Source organism: Zingiber officinale, chromosome 7B (genome assembly GCF_018446385.1).
Source record: "Zingiber officinale cultivar Zhangliang chromosome 7B, Zo_v1.1, whole genome shotgun sequence".
Classification (NCBI taxonomy): domain Eukaryota; kingdom Viridiplantae; phylum Streptophyta; class Magnoliopsida; order Zingiberales; family Zingiberaceae; genus Zingiber; species Zingiber officinale.
In genome coordinates, this window is record NC_055999.1 from 64746137 (window position 1) to 64762550 (window position 16414).

Sequence of the window (16414 nt, forward strand, 5' to 3'; positions counted from 1 at the left end):
CCTGGTTCTCCGTTCGGGGGATCTTCTGAATAAGAACCTCTCGGAAAGTAGCTTTGAGCTTTTCAAAGGCCTCAACGTAGAGTTTAAGCCGAACACTGTTGATTTCAAAGGTGCCAGAAAGTTGTTGAGCGGCCAACTGTGAATCCGAATAGAGAGTCACCCGACCGGCACCCACATGCCGGGCTGCCTGCAATCCGGCTATGAGGGCCTCATACTCTGCTTCATTGTTGGTAGCTTTGTAATCCAGCCGGACGGATAGGTGCATCTTTTCTTCTTGAGGTGAGAGCAGCAATATTCCAATCCCACTTCCGAGCCGAGTGGAGGACCCATCCACATATATTCTCCACATAGCTTCCGGCTCTGGCCTTTGCACTTCGGTCACAAAATCAGCCAAGGATTGCGCTTTGATCGCCGAGCGGGGCTGGTATTGGATGTCGAATTCACTTAGTTCTGTTGTCCACTTAATGAGCCGTCCGGACGCTTCTGGATTCAACAGTACTCTTCCTAGTGGACTGTTCGTCCGAACAATGATGGCGTGAGCCAAGAAATATGGTCGAAGGCGCCGAGCGGCTAGAACCAAAGCAAAGGCCAACTTCTCGAGCCCGGTGTAATGAGATTCAGCATCTTTTAAAATGTGGCTCAGAAAATACACCGGCTGTTCCTCGCCGCTGGACCTTACAAGTGCCGAGCCTACAGCATGCTCGGTTGAAGACAGATAAACATAAAGTGACTCACCCCCGATCGGCTTGGCTAGTACAGGCAGGGAATTAAGATATGTCTTCAATTCTTCGAATGCTCGGTCGCATTCCTCGTCCCAGTGAAATTTAGTGGCCTTGCGCAAAATTTTGGAGATGAATCTGGACAATGCGGTTATCCGACCGGTCAACCGCTGCACTTCCCTCGTATTTCTTGGAGGCGGCATGTCTTGTAGAGCTTTCACCTTACTGGGATTTGCTTCGATTCCCCGCTCGGTCACTATGTACCCCAAGAAACGCCCTCCTTTTGCTCCGAACAGGCACTTCTGGGGATTTAGCTTGACTTCATATTTGCAAAGCGTTCGGAAGGTTTCTTCCATGTCCTTGAAGAGATCGGCCGCTCGGACGGATTTGATAAGAATGTCGTCCACATAGACTTCCAGATTACGCCCGATCTGCTCCCTGAACACTTTGTTCATCAAGCGTTGATAGGTGGCCCCGGCATTCTTCAATCCGAACGGCATCACATTATAGCAATATGTGCCGTCGGCCGTTACGAAGCTTACTTTTTCTTGATCTTCCCGGGCGAGCGGCACTTGATGATATCCTTGGTAGGCGTCAAGCATGCAAATTAATTCGCAGCCGGCCGTAGAGTCCACCAGCTGATCTATCCGGGGCAGGGGATAAAAATCTTTAGGGCATGCTTTGTTTAAGTCCCGAAAGCCGATGCAGACTCTCCACTTGCCGCCCGGCTTGGAGACCAATACTACGTTGGCCAGCCAGCTTGGGAACTGCACCTCGCGTATGTGGCCGGCCTCCAGAAGTTTCTCTACTTCCGCCCGGATGATGGCATTCTGCTCGGCACTGAAATCCCTTTTTCTCTGCTTCACTGGCCGAGCATCCGGTCGGACATGCAACTCATGCTGCGCTAGGTTCGGCGAAATTCCGGGCAACTCATGTGTCGACCAGACGAAGACATCATGATTTCGTTGGAGGCATTGGATCAGTTCCTCCTTTTGCTTCTCCTCCAGATCAGAGGCGATAAAAGTCGTGGCCTCCGATCGGGTCGGATGGATCTGAACCTCCTCCTTTTCCTCATAAATTAAAGCAGGAGGTTTCTCAGTTATGGCGTGTACCTCGATTCGGGGCGCCTTCCGAGCGGAATTAGCTTCTGCTCTGACCATTTCGATGTAACATCGCCGAGCTGCTAGCTGGTCTCCTCGTACTTCTCCCACTTTGTCCTCCACGGGGAACTTGATCTTCTGATGGAAGGTTGAGACAATCGCTCGGAATTCGCTGAGCGCCGGTCGTCCCAAAATGACGTTGTAGGACGAGGGAGAGTCGACCACCACGAAGTTTGTTGTCCTTGTCCTCCTGAGCGGCTCCTCTCCCAGCGAGGTAGCCAGCCGGATCTGTCCGACCGGCTGAACTTCGTTGCCCGTAAACCCGTAGAGCGGGGTCGTCATGGGCAGCAACTCGGCTCGATCAATTTACAGCTGATCGAACGCCTTCTTGAACATGATGTTGACCAAGCTCCCTGTGTCAACGAATATGCGATGAATAGTGTAATTTGCTATTACCGCTTTAATGAGCAGAGCGTCGTCGTGGGGCACTTCGACTCCTTCTAAGTCCCTGGGCCCGAAAGTGATCTCCGGTCCACATGCTCGCTCTTGGCTGCAACCGACTGCGTGGATTTGGAGTTGTCGGACGCCCGCCTTTCTGGCTCGGTTGGAGTCTCCTCCGGTTGGCCCACCAGCAATAACATTGATCTCGCCTCGGGAAGTATTGCCTCTGTTTTCCTCTTCCCGAGCGGACGGTCGGGACCGTTCTCTGGACGCTCGGCGATTCTCCTGCCTTGGAGAACGATGTCGATCGGGCGTATGTTGATGTCGCCTCTCGGGGCGGGTCCGGTCGGCTTCATGGGTCCTTTGTCTCCTGTCGCTGGGAGGAGACCGTCGTTCGGCATTCCTAGGAACGGGATTAGCCACGAAGGGAAGACTTCGACAATCCTTCGTGTTGTGCGTATCCGTCCGGTGGAAGGAGCAGAACATAGGGGTCCATCTCTTCTTTGGCTTGGGTCGGGCGGCAGCTACTTCTTGAACTTGGGACCTCCCACGAGGGGAGCGGACTGCTTCGGCCTTTGGTCCTCTAGGCGGCTGCTGAGCGGCGTGCTGTTTCCGTTCGGCATGCATAGGTGCCCGCTCGGTTGGAGTTTCCTTTTTCCGGGCGGCTTGCGCTTCTTCCACGTTTATGTATTCGTTAGCCCGATGTAGCATGTGATCATAATCTCGGGGCGGCTTTCGGATGAGCGATCGGAAGAAGTCCCCATCCACAAGGCCTTGCGTGAAGGCATTCATCATCGTCTCTGATGTGGCCGTTGGAATATCCATCGCCACTTGGTTGAATCGTTGGATGTAAGCTCGAAGCGATTCTCTCGGCTCTTGCTTGATGGCGAACAAGCTGACACTTGTCTTCTGATAACGCCGACTGCTGGCGAAGTGGTGGAGGAAGGCCGTGCGGAAGTCCTTGAAGCTAGTGATGGATCCATCCGGCAGCCTCCGAAACCATCGTTGAGCCGATCCCGAGAGAGTGGTAAGAAAGACTCGGCACTTTACTCCATCTGTATATTGATGGAGCGTAGCTGTGTTATCGAACTTACCCAGATGATCATCTGGGTCTGTTGTTCCATTGTACTCGCCGATCGTCGGAGGCACGTAGTGCTTGGGCAGAGGGTCTCGTAGAATAGCCTCCGAAAATTGGCGATTGATCCGCTCGGGAGATGAGTCCGCTCGGGGAGCTTTCCCCTTTCTGTCGTCTCGCCTAGGCATTTCGTCGGAAGAAGATCCTCTATCTCTTCGAGTCGGTACGGCTTCAGGGGTGCGAAATAAGGCCCGATGGAATGCGACGGTGGCTGGAGGTGCTTCCGCTCGGCCACCCGACGCAGATGTTGCTTGTTGCTCCGGCCGCTCGGCCGCTGCTTTCTGTTTTTGCTCCACAAGTTTGGCGGCCCTCATCTCGACCAGAGCGTCGAGTTCTTCTGTTGAAAGCACCACCGTGTGTTGTCGTCCAGCCTCGTCCATCGTTTCCGTTCGGATACAGGTGCGTTCCCACAGACGACGCCAATTTGATCCTGTCCGAACCAGGAGTCAACGGACACTGGGCACGTGACGCTCCCTGCTGGATCCTCGAGTGCTCCGGCGAACCTGCAGCAAAACCGAGCCGGGAGGGGTGCCCCGGCGACGGCCCTCCGACGCTCAAGTTAGGCGAGAAATAACAAAAAGGTGGCCTCAGGATGAAGACTTGTGTACCTCTGGTGAAGAAATGGAGACCTTATATAGACCTCTCGCAGGAGCCTGGGCGCGCTAATCAAAAAAATCACCTGCTTTCGACCATGCCCAGGTATGGGTCTGTCAGAAAGACGTCCATAAGGCCATACCGCTACTGTATCAACCTCTCCATGATGTGACGCCTAGATCCTCCATCGTACACTTTTGTGTACGGCGTAATCATCAGACATGCCTTTGCTGACATCCCATATCCTGAGCCGAACGAATAGGCCACTCGGCTAACCCTCGTACCCTCGCCCTTATCCTGGCCGAACGGACCACCCGCTCGGCCCTTCGGTCCCAGCCGGGCAGACGCCCCGCTCGGCCATTCGGTTCTCCCGCCTTGGCGTCGGAAACCCAAGCCCATGGCTGGGTTATCTTTGGTTCCGCTCAGACCTACTCAATCACTCGGCGCGGCCATTAACCGCTTAGTCAGCCCTTCATCTGTCTTCAAGCTGAGACCCTTTAGGAAGTGGATCCCCCAGTCTTACCGCCGGATCAATAGCAATAAATAATAATTAAATAATAAGGTTAATGGGAGAAATATTCAGAATTTTTTAGAAATTTTCTGGAAATTTTTCGGAGGCAGTATGGTATAGGTTACGGGGATAAATATTGGGTCACGTGAAAACCTGTTTAAGTTACCCCACTTAAACGAGAAAAAGTTTTATTTTTCTATTCCTTTTTTCTTTTCTATTTCTTCTCCCATCGCCGAACTCGTGCCCGACTCCTCCTCTCTTCTCTTCTCCTTCTTCCTCCCCGAGCCCGATCCCCTTCCTTTTCCTCTTCCCCTTTGCTCCCGCGACGCCGAAGCCTCCTCTTCACCGAGCCGCTCTCCCTTCTTCCCTCTGTGCTGCCATTGACCACCACAGCCGACGCCAACTTCACTGCCCAGTGCTTCCCAATCGCTGACTGCCCGTTTCCCCTCTCTTCCTTGGCCATATTTGCACGAATGCACCCCGATAGAGCACTCCCTCACTGATCAACCCGTCGTCTTCATGATCGGAGGCGCCACCTTTGCTCGGGTTGGTTTTAGACAGGAGTAAGGAGTTGAGCCCTCTTCCCATCGGTTGATCATCCGACGCCATGCCCTAGCTTCCGATCCACCTTCCCTTTTTGCCCTAGTGTCGCTATTTTCCCCTCTGCCCTAGCGTCGATTCGCTTGGCACATCTGAGGTGTAGCTGCCAGTTTCCACCTCTCAGCCACAAAGGAGGTAAAAGGTGCTATTTCTTCTTGCTTTCCTTTTCTGTCGCTTGATCTCAGTAGCTGTTGATCCCTAGGTGTCATCGGTGCCAGAAGGGAAACAACGCAGGAAGGGTTAAGCTACCCTCCAGAGAAGTGAGTCCTTGGATACCTTATCTCCACCACAGGGTTTTCGTTCGCTGGAATTGTATCACAATCATCGTCCTTGATGCTAGGTCGTTGTTGGAGTTGTGCTTGCTATCAACGATCACACTTAGCTGTGGTGTTTCCGATATTTCCAGCAGCGACGATTTTCGGCCGTGAGTCATCAGTGGTGGTTTGAGTTGAGGTAAGGCGTAGAAAATTTATCCTTGCTATAGTTTACACCTAGAATTAAAAATAGGAAAGATTTGGAATTTGTTTTAGATCGTGTTATTATGTGGTAGTTTGGTCATTTAAATAAGTGATTGGAGGAACAGATAATTAGGGTTAAGGAAACTAACCCTAGTTGACCGTTGAGTTATATTTAATTAGGGTTAAAATGTTGGATCTAAACTAAGCTTCGGGTTAGATCTGGTTTATTTAATTAACCGAGATCAACGAATAAAATTAGGGTTTCCTGGTTAATAGGAATTTTGATTAAGCTATTGGATATCTTCGAGCATGACTTAATTATATATATGTTGTTATAGGGCTTTGATTCGAGACGAGCATCTCGACGTGAGGTCTATTTCAGAGACGATCTCCACTTTTTGAGGCGGGTACCTTGACTTATCTTTTAGATATTGTCATTTGATATGCATAGTAGATTTTAACGAGTAGTAATGATTATGTTTATATCTGCATCAGTATGTCACTACTTGTTACCTGTTGCATGCTTGATTTTGCTTACCTGTTTTGCATTCATTACCCTGTTATTTATTTATGCTCATGGTGGTAGTGACATATCATGCCTTATGATATACCGGACTAGACATTTACCATATCTGATACGTGTACCTAGATCTTCTTATTGAGTCATTTATTTTTGGTACATGTTTTATGGAGGTAGATATGGTCAGGATTTACATGCCTAGTGTCATGTATCATCTTGCATGATTGCATGCTGAGCGATTGGTAGCCCCATTATTATTGAGCTTATCGCCAGTTACATGGATCTACACTCACAACCACTCATGGGTTAGTGGTATATCAGGCAGGGTGTGTGGCAGTTTGCTCTGTCAGTGCTCCGCTAGTCCACTCATGGGTAGTGTGACGCAACGTGGTAGCACGTCAGGGATTCCTCCTTTGGATTATCTCAAGGAGATGAGAGCATTGAGCTCCCCCACTTATTATTTGGGGTAGGAGGATAGGTGTACTCTGACAGCATCCTGCCCACTCAGTCACTCATCAGGAGCAGTGATGGCAGAGTGCACAGTTATCATAGCCCTACCCACTCGGTCTCACCATCGTGTGTGAGATGACTGACTGGCATCAGGAGTGACCAAGACATGCCATTTGCATCATATGCATGATTGCATTTATTGCTTGTGTTTTCTGCACTTCATTTGCTGCATATTGGATGGATGCATATAATTGACATGCATACAAGGATATGCTATTTACGGTCTGACGACCTTATTATCCTTATAGGAGGTCCTGGTGAGTACAACTTCTCCCTTTTCTTTCAGTTATGTATTTTTCATTACTTCAGGAGACTGCACACATATTTGTTACTGTTGGTTATTATTTACTATGCATGTCAGCTTGGTATCCGGTGAGTGTTGGGCTCACCCCGTTGATTATTGCTATTTCAGGTTGATGCTGTCAGGAGGTTCCAGTCGCTAGTCCCCCACCACCTATCACGATGGGTTTTCAGTTTTGAATATTTGGTTTACATGTTATGTATTTTATATATACTTGTGATGTAGGATTGTTCTCGAGGATTTTTATCGAGTTTTGGTCTACTGTCGTTGTTTTCCGCTGCGTTGGATTTTTGTTATAGGTTTAGTTTTCCATTGTTGTAGTGGAGTAGGGCTCAATTAAATATAAACTGCGTGGTTGTGTCAGCCAGAGGCTTAGTAAATATAAACTGCGTGGATTGTTTGTTTACTTTTATTGTTATTGTTCCGGTCGTGTTGGCCGAGGTTTGTGTGGCCCACAGGGCTTGTAGTAAAGTTTCATATTGTCACCCGTACAGGGGAGATGCTGCCAAAATTTTCTCGACCAGGGACTGCCTCGGGGCGTGACAATTTATTTGGTATCAGAGCTCAGTTTTACGAGTTAATCTGATAACAATTCTTTTGATATCAGAGAAGGTTTTGTTGGAACCCAAAGGTTGTTTTGATGTGATCAACAAGTTAAGTTAGGTCCTATGGTGTTTTAACCTTGTGTCTAAGTGTGCAGGACTTTAGGAGCACAGGGAGTCGTGCAGAAGATGCAGCTAGCGAGAAGGATGCCACTGGAGAGTGCGTCTGAGGGACGAGGCACTACGGAAGAGTACACCGACTGATGAGAAGGAAGCGTGCAGTGTTTCTGAGGAACGAGAAGCTGGAGCGGAAGATTGCTTGGGAAGTAAGAGACACAGCTAGCGAGAAGGTCGGCGCGGGAGAGTGCGTCCGAGGGACGAAGAGCTGCGGATGAGTACGCTGGCGGACGAGAAGGACGCACGCGACGATTCCGAGGGACAAGAAGCCTGAGCGGAAGCTTGCTCGAGAAGGCCGGAAGTTAAGTTCGCGTGAACCCTATTCCGGATGGCCGAGATCACCCAAGCAAGTGGAGCCGGAGCGGAAGACCCGGACCGAGGTGAACTGAACTGGAGCAGAGGGCCCGAATCGAAAAAGTCAACTCTATTGACTTTCTTGGTCCGAGCGCCCGGACCAGCCCGGGGCATCCAGAACCCTTTCGGGGTATCCGGAACCCTTTCGGGGCGTCCGGAACCCTTCTGGGCGCCCAGACCGAGATTTCATCCAGATCATGGTCAAACGCGATCTATGCGAGAAGGGATAAAGTTTTATCCCCTTCTAGGCACCTGGAACCCTTCTAGGCGCCCCGACCAAGGCTATAAATATAGCCTTGGTCCAAGAAGCTAGATAAGACAACCAATTCTATTTACAACACTTGTATACTTTCATTGTTAGTTTAGCTTTTTATTTTCTCTGTGCTTGAATGTTGTAAGAGGCTTCTCCGCCCGAAAGGAGATATCTATTGTGCTTCATTCTCCTTGGATTAACAACCTCCCCGGTTGTAACCAAGTAAACTCCCTTGCCTCTACTCTTTTAGTTTATTGCTTTTAAATTAATGCAAGTGTTATTTTGAAAGTTCAAGAAGGGTAATTTGCTTTTTGTGCAGGCTATTCAACCCCTCTTCTAGCAGGCTAACGCAGTCCAACAAGTGGTATCAGAGCAAGGACCCCTCAGGAGGTCTAACCGCCGACTGAAGCAACGAGATGGCCAGAACAAACATCTACCCACCAATGTTCGAGGGGGAGTTCACTTTTTGGAAGCGACAAATGCAGGTTTATTTTAAAACTGATTTTAATATGTTATTAATAATGACGTATGGTTATGAAGCTCCAAAAGATACAAAAGGAGAAGAACTTGAGGAGCATCAATGGACTAACAAGCAGCCCGATGAATTCATGACAAACGGTAAGGTTGGATCCCACCTTTTGAGTGTACTACACCCCACCCACCCAGGATCTCGAAAGAGTCGAAAAATATAGAAGCGCAAAAGAACTTTGGGAAAAGTTCTTGAAGCTCTATGAAGAACTATTTGAAGCCGACTCCTCGATAGACACCGAGCCATCGTCAGAAGAATCCGAAATGGAGGAAATTATCGGGACAACCCTAACAACTGAATTCCATCCCGAGTGTTGGCGCGGGAAGAATCCGACGATCGAACCTTTATTTTGATAATGACAAAGGAATTCAAAGTTAAGCTTATTTGTGATCTAACATGTCTGATTGAGCTTGCAGGAAAGTCCTAAGTATTCTTAGGTAAAAGTCCTAGCTGCGGTTAGGCAAGAGGAAAGCCCTAGGGGGTGGTAACCTTAGGTCCTAGGGGTGGTAACCCTAGGTGGAGGAAAATCCTAAGGGGGGGGACCTTAGGTCCTAGGGGGTGGTAACCCTAGGTGGAGAAAAATCCTAGGGGGTGGTAATCCTAGGTCCTAGGGGGTGGTAACCCTAGGCAGAAAGTCCAGTTAGGTCTGGAGGACCGTACTGGTATCAGGTAATCTCTCCTAAGGGGAGTAGGTGAGGACGTGTTCCTCGGAAGAGGGAACAGTAGGCGTAAGTTCGACCTAGGGTTTCCGGTTGGAAATCCGAAGTCAGAACCGGACAGTCGGGAGATTGTCACACTTTCATATTCTTACTATTGTTATGTGCTAACTCTGTGGTGTAGGGTATTTTGGGACTAACATAGTTGTAGGTACCAAAATCACAAAGTTTGTCTCAGATTAATAGTGTTCGAGGCGCCTCCATGGAGCTTGGAGGCGCCTTAGGTGCAAAGCAGGAGCTGGCTGCGAAGTAATGCTGGAGGCGTATTGGATGAAGCTGGAGACACCTTGGACCAGAGCTTGGAGGCGCCTTGGAGTGGCTTGGAGGCGCCTTCGAGTGGATGAGGTGCGACTTGTTCTGTGCTGATCCACACGGGCGACTCGGGAGGCTTGGAGGTGCCTCATATGGTGATTGAGGCACCTCCAACAGTGTATAAAAGGAGCTCTCGAGGCAACAATCATATCAACGAATTCCAAGTGCTTCTACTACAACGTGCGGCTCCAAAAGACGCCCTGAAGTGTTGTCACAAGTCCCCGACGACCCTGAGCTCCGAAATTGTGATTCTGTCGTCGGTATAATTCTTTTATTGTTATTGCACTTATTGTAATACATCTTTGTACAATCTTTCCGCGATATAGTTGTTGCCCATAGAAAGGGATCAACGATCGTGGGCCTTGGAGTAGGAGTCGCCCTAGGCTCCGAACCAAGTAAAATCTTGGTGTCCTTTATTTTTTCTGTGTGCTTGGTTTATTATTTCCGTTGCACTTTCTCGAACGATTTCCGAATTACAAAACGTGAATAAGACACGAGTGCTATTCACCCCCCCCCTCTAGCATGATCTCGATCCAACAATTGGTATCAGAGTGGGGTAGCTTTGATTTGGTGCAACCACCAATCAAGTAATTTTTTCGTGGTGTTTTCAATTTTTCGGAGTCAATTGGAATTAGTATAGTTGCTACATTCCAATTCTTTATTTATTCGAATCCTTTTTGCTTGAAGTCAGTGCAACACCACTCGAGTTCATTTTTTTTTATTTTCATACCGGACTGCTAATCCAGGATCAAGTCCTGGGACATTGTTTCTCTTGTCTTTTTCCTTGCTAGATCTAAATGGCTTTCCAAGAAGGTTTTAGCACTGTTCGCCCCCCTGCTCTTCTCCAGAGATGATTTCGGATATTGGAAGGGTCGGATGGAGGCGTATCTCCAGACTCATTTTGAAGTCTGGATGATCGTCAAAACTGGGCTCCAACTGCCGACTAATGCCACCGGCAAGCTATTACCATACGAGGACTAGGAACCGACACTCATCAAAAAGGTAGAAGCCAACGTAAAGGCAACCTGCACCCTTCAATGCAGACTGATGAAGGAGGAGCTGAACCGCGTCGTCCCTTTTTCGAGCACCAAGGAATTGTGGGAGAAGCTGATCGAGCTTCACAAAGGAACCTCCAATACCAAGGTCAGTAAACAAAATTTATTATTCAATAAATTGTATAATATTAAGTTGCAGGAAGGCGAGACGGCTACCCAACTCCACGCCCGAATACAAGACCTACTCAACGGTCTATACGCAATCGGACAGAAGGTAAAGAACCGGGATATTTTGAGGTATGCCTTAAACACCTTTCCAAGGAACACCTTGTGGGCATCCATGGTAGATGCTTACAAGGTTTCTAAGGGCCTTTCTTCTATAAAATTAAATGAGTTATTTGCCAAGTTTGAATTACATGAACAAGTTAACTCACGTCTGACCGAGAAAGGTTTGACTTTGGTTGCAGGTGCAGGTAGAGCGCACGAGACTAAATTAAAGCGCAGAATCGAACTAGAGCAAGAAGAAGAAGAACCAGTTTCGGATGACGACGACGATGAAATCACAGCCGAGCTCGTCAACCTGGTAAAGAAACTATACAAGAAAAAGAAAGGTTTCAACAAGAAGGACCTAAAGAAGGCAATTCAAACCAAGGAAGTTCAACCAAAGATGAAGTTCGAGGTAAAGTGTTATGGGTGCAATCAGAAGGGGCACATCAAGGTGAACTGCCCAAACCAGAAAGATCCGAAAAAATCAAGGAGAAAGAAGGCCCTAAAGGCGACATGGGACGAGTCCTCTTCAGAGGAGTCCGACGACAAAGAGTTCAAACAGACGAGTTTTCTCGCGTTGACGACCCAGGACTACACCAATGAATCCGGAAGCGAGGATGAATCAGAAGCCGAGTCCGAGAGAAGCCACGGATCCATATCTGTTTTCGAAGGGCCTGACTCCGTTGTAAACATCCCGCGTTTACATAATCTAGTAAATTATTTAATTCAAAAATTAGCAAAATCCAATATTAGGGGCAAGTCACTTCTAAAGGAGGTAGCAACCATTAAAGCAGTGACTAATGTTAGAGTAATCCCAATGGTCCGTGAGACCATGTGTTTTAGTGTTTGGGCAAAGTGTTTAAGTTAGGTTCACCCTTGTATTTGATATCTGTACTTGAGTTGTGCAGGACTGCAGGATACACATGTGACTCAGGTTGATGGCTTCGGGTTCGGTGAAGGATGGCATTGGGGATGAGCCGCAGGCTTGTATGCATCTGAGGGACCGTGGACAAAGCAGCAAGGACAAGGGCCGAGGGAAGCGACTTCGAGGCATACGCGAAGGATAGCATTGGGGAAGATCCGCGAGCTTGGATGCATCCGAGAGACGAGAGCCAAAGGAAGTAGGCTTGAAGGCAAGAGGTCAAAGCTGCGAAGAAGAGTCAAGTGAGTCATGAGGGTCCGAGTGCGAGAGAAATGTACTCAGGATGAGAAACCCTAGGTTTACGGTTGTACCAGTCGACTGGTACTAGGACTAGTTGACTGGTGGTGAGCACAGAGAGCTTCTGTGCCCAAACGGCTAGGCACCAGTCGACTGGTGCAAGGACCAGTCGACTGGTGCAAGGACCAGTCGACTGGTAATGGTAAAATCAGCCTTGCTGATTTCTGAAGCTCTATATAATAGAGCTTGGGATGGCCGACCAAAGTTGACGAAATTAGACTTGGTTAAAGCCTAATTAGTAGTCATCTAATACTCTAGCAATCCAAGTGTTTTTGATCGAGTTGTGGCGAGGTTTCTCCACCGACAAGGAGGATTGTGCTAGTCGGAGTTTTCGGGGACTAATCCACCGACGGATTGAGGGATCGTCTACCTTACGGACAGCCGTGGAGTAGGAGCAAGTTATCTTCGAACCACGTAAACGAACGTGTTAGCGGTTTGCGTTTCCTTTCTTAGTTTTAGTCTTTCTACTTGTTTGTTTATTTTTTCGCTTGACACTAACATTGTAGAAAGAAGCGAGTATTTGGAGGCGCCGTCTATCCAACACCCCCCTTCAAGCCGGCCACCAATCCCCCTACACTTGGTATCAGAGCAAGGTTGCCCTGCAATGGACTAATCATCGAGAAGAGCATTCATCAAAATAGCCGGCTCAAACATTCATCCACTCAAATTCGAAGGCGACTTCTCTTGGTGGAAGAAGAGAATGGAGGTATTTTTCAATACCGATTTTGACATTATGCTAATCATGAGAAGTAGTTTTGAAGAGCCCAAGGATGAACACAATGAGACAATCGACATAACAAGATGGACCAAAAGGCAAAAATAAGAGCATCTAGCAAATTCCAAGGCAATCCATCATCTACTAAATGTTCTTCCCCAACAAGAAGTAACAAGGGTTGGAACCTATTCAAGCGCCAAGGAGTTATGGAAAAAGCTAGTGGAGCTTCATGAAGGGACATCGGAAGCAAAATTGGAAAGAAGAGACCTCCTTCGAACTCAACTCAACAATATCAAGCTTGAGAAAGGAGAAAAGGTATCAATTTTACATTCTAGAATTAAGGAAATTATTAATGGACTAACAAGTGTAGGTGAGACACTTTCAAATCGAGACATGATGATGAAAGCCCTAAATGCTTTCCCAAGAACCACAACTTGGAGCTCCATTGTAGATTCATACTACATATCAAAGGACCTAGAGAAATCCTCTCTAGATGAACTCTTCTCAACAATGGAGCTCTACGAAACAAGAGTTGAAGGATTAGATGGAGAAGCTCATAGATCAAGAGGAGTAGCCCTTGTGGCAAACAAGGGAAAGGTAAGAAGAAGAAGTCTTCATCCCCACCATCCTCCGACTCCGAAGAATCAAGCGCCTCAATGGATAGTGATCAAGAGGTGTATATGGTAAGAAAAATGAGAAGGACATTTAAAAAGTTTTCTACTAACAAATCTCATGTTAGGAAAAGCTCAAGAAGTAAAAGTAGAACAAGGAGGGTAATTTGCTACAATTGCCAAGGAGAGGGACACATAAGAGATGATTGTCCTCTCTTGAAGAAGAAGGAGAAGAAGCATATTAGATGCTTCACGTGTGGAGAAATGGGTCACTACCACACCAAATGCCCAAGAAAGAAAGAAATCAAAAAGTTGGCACATTTGAAGAAGGAGGAGAAAAAGTGGAGGAAGAATGGAGGCTCATGTCAAGGGGGAGCTCCAAAGGTAAAGGGTAAGGTAAACCCTAATTTAAATTTGAAGTCAAATTTAAATTCCTCCATGCATGCTAGGAGAAATGATTTTGATTATCATTATATGCCCATGCAAAATTTTGGTTTTAAATATCATGATAGGAATAAGGTTAATGTAGATCAAAACCCTAGGAAACCCATGCATGATAAACCTAGAAATGGTAGACCTAAGAAGAACCAAGGCATTAATCCCAAGAAGGGGAGACATATGCCTAGGAAGGGTAGGTCTAGAATGTCCATGGTGGACATGTTGACTCTAGGTTTAGGAACCTAGAAAGGAAAAATCAAGCTTTGAAGGCAAAGCTTGATAAATTGGAGAAAACCTTAGAAAGATTCAATGTTGGATCTAAGGGTTTGGGTATGGTGTTGGGTAGTCAAAGACCCAACAATGATAGATCGGGTCTAGGATACCGATCTAGTGTCTCCAATGATAAAGAAAAGTCTTATGCTAGGGTTGCATATGACTATAGCAAGGAGAATCCAATAAATGGCAAGAGAAAGTCATTTAAAGGTAAGGTTAAATTAACCAAGGACAAGGTGTCCAAGGTTAAGAAGGTTAGGTTTGTAGGCCAAGAGTCACCGGAGGTGCACCGATGTGGCCTAGCGATTGTGGATGAGTCGCCTAGGGAGGTGACTAAGGTTAAGAGCTCTAGGGGGGCTCAAAGAGTCAATTTGGGACCCATGGCCAATGGATCTTAAGTGGGTACTACTTGGGATTCTAGATGAGTCATGAAATGTGCCAAAAGGTTTGGAGATGGATTTGAGTCTCAACCTCAAGGAATTGGCACAATTGGGTTGCGTTTCATGCAAGGAAATATGACATTGGGGTCATAATGCATGACAATTGGTTTTGGATGTATAGATGTCATATAAACCAATGCTAGGGATGCATTGTGGGTTGGTATGGGCAAATACATCAAGAAGAAGCCAAAGCTAGGACTTTAGGTCAAGGTTCAATTGAATCATTTAGCTAGTTTTGGATTTTGTGTCAATCTTGGGATTGGTGATAGATACATTTTGTAATGTATTTTTCCCAAGTAGACAAGGGTACAATAGACCTCTCCACAAAATTTGAAAATTTTTGGAGGTCTATGAAATTTTTGGTGCATTTCTGAAGTTGGCCTGAAAAAGTTAATTTTTACAGAAATAGGGTATCAGTCGAGTACTGGTGCAGATACCAGTCGACTGGTAATAGTATTTTTTGACCACAATATGCTTCTGTAAGGTTGTGTCGAAGGGGTCAGTCGACTGGTACTTGGGGCAGTCGACTGATACCAGCCTGATAGTGTTTTTCAGCGTTGTTCTTGACCATGTCAACTCGTTTAGATGTATGAGATCCATGGGGGATAAATACATGAGTTTAGGGTCAGTTTGGATGACAAGTTTTCAACAATTGAGATATTGTTGAAGAACTTTTTGAATGTTAGGCAAAGGGGGAGAAGTAAGGTTTAGTTAGGAAAACCTTAAGTGTCTTTGCGTAGGGGGAGCCTTGTGATTGGTTCTTAAATATCTCTGTGGTAAAATCCTAGCTCATTGGGAAGCTTAGGTATAGGGGGAGCCTTGTGATAGGTTCCAATGCATGTTGCATTTTGTTTCGGTAATGTAAGTCCAAGTGTGTAGCCTTGACAACGTAAGTCCATTCGGCAGTGTAAGTCCAAGTGTGTAGCCTTGGCAACGTAAGTCCATTCGGCGGAGTAAGTCCAAGTGTGTAGGCTTGGCATCGTAAGTCCATTGTTTTTAGCATGTTTATTTGATATTTATTTTCCCTAACTTAAACGTATTGCCAAACATCAAAAAGGGGGAGATTGTAACGCCCACCCTTCTTACCTAAGGGCGGCGCTACGTTCTTATACTACTTACGTACATGTTTTACTATAACAGCGGAAGAATAAAAACTTTAAAGAATTTAATTTATTAAGCATAATATCACATATTCTGATTTGTTCAAATGTGCATATATTGAACTTATAACTAAAAATATTAATTTGTCCGAATCGTCCTAGCCGAGCCACCACCACACACATCACTATCTGCTCCTCCTGCTGCTCTGTTGTTCATCCAGCTTTCTCTTTTATCTGCGGTACAAGGAAAGTAAGCTATGAGCACTCATGGCTCAGTAAATTCCTTTCCTACTCACTAAAATCGAGAATCATCGTATATCAAGAATGGATCAACATATCATCGTCTCAACTAATCATAACATAACATATCATTCTATTCAAACATATCATGCATATTTCTTATTCACATATCATTTCATAGAAGCATGAATATCATATCATAAAACAAATAAATCACAAGCATGAGACATACAAGGGCATCATATTCATATCATAATATCACATGACATTATATCATATCATCATATAATTAAAGCACATATGAATGTAGGCAATGCATCGTGAATTTGAAAACTTATACTTAA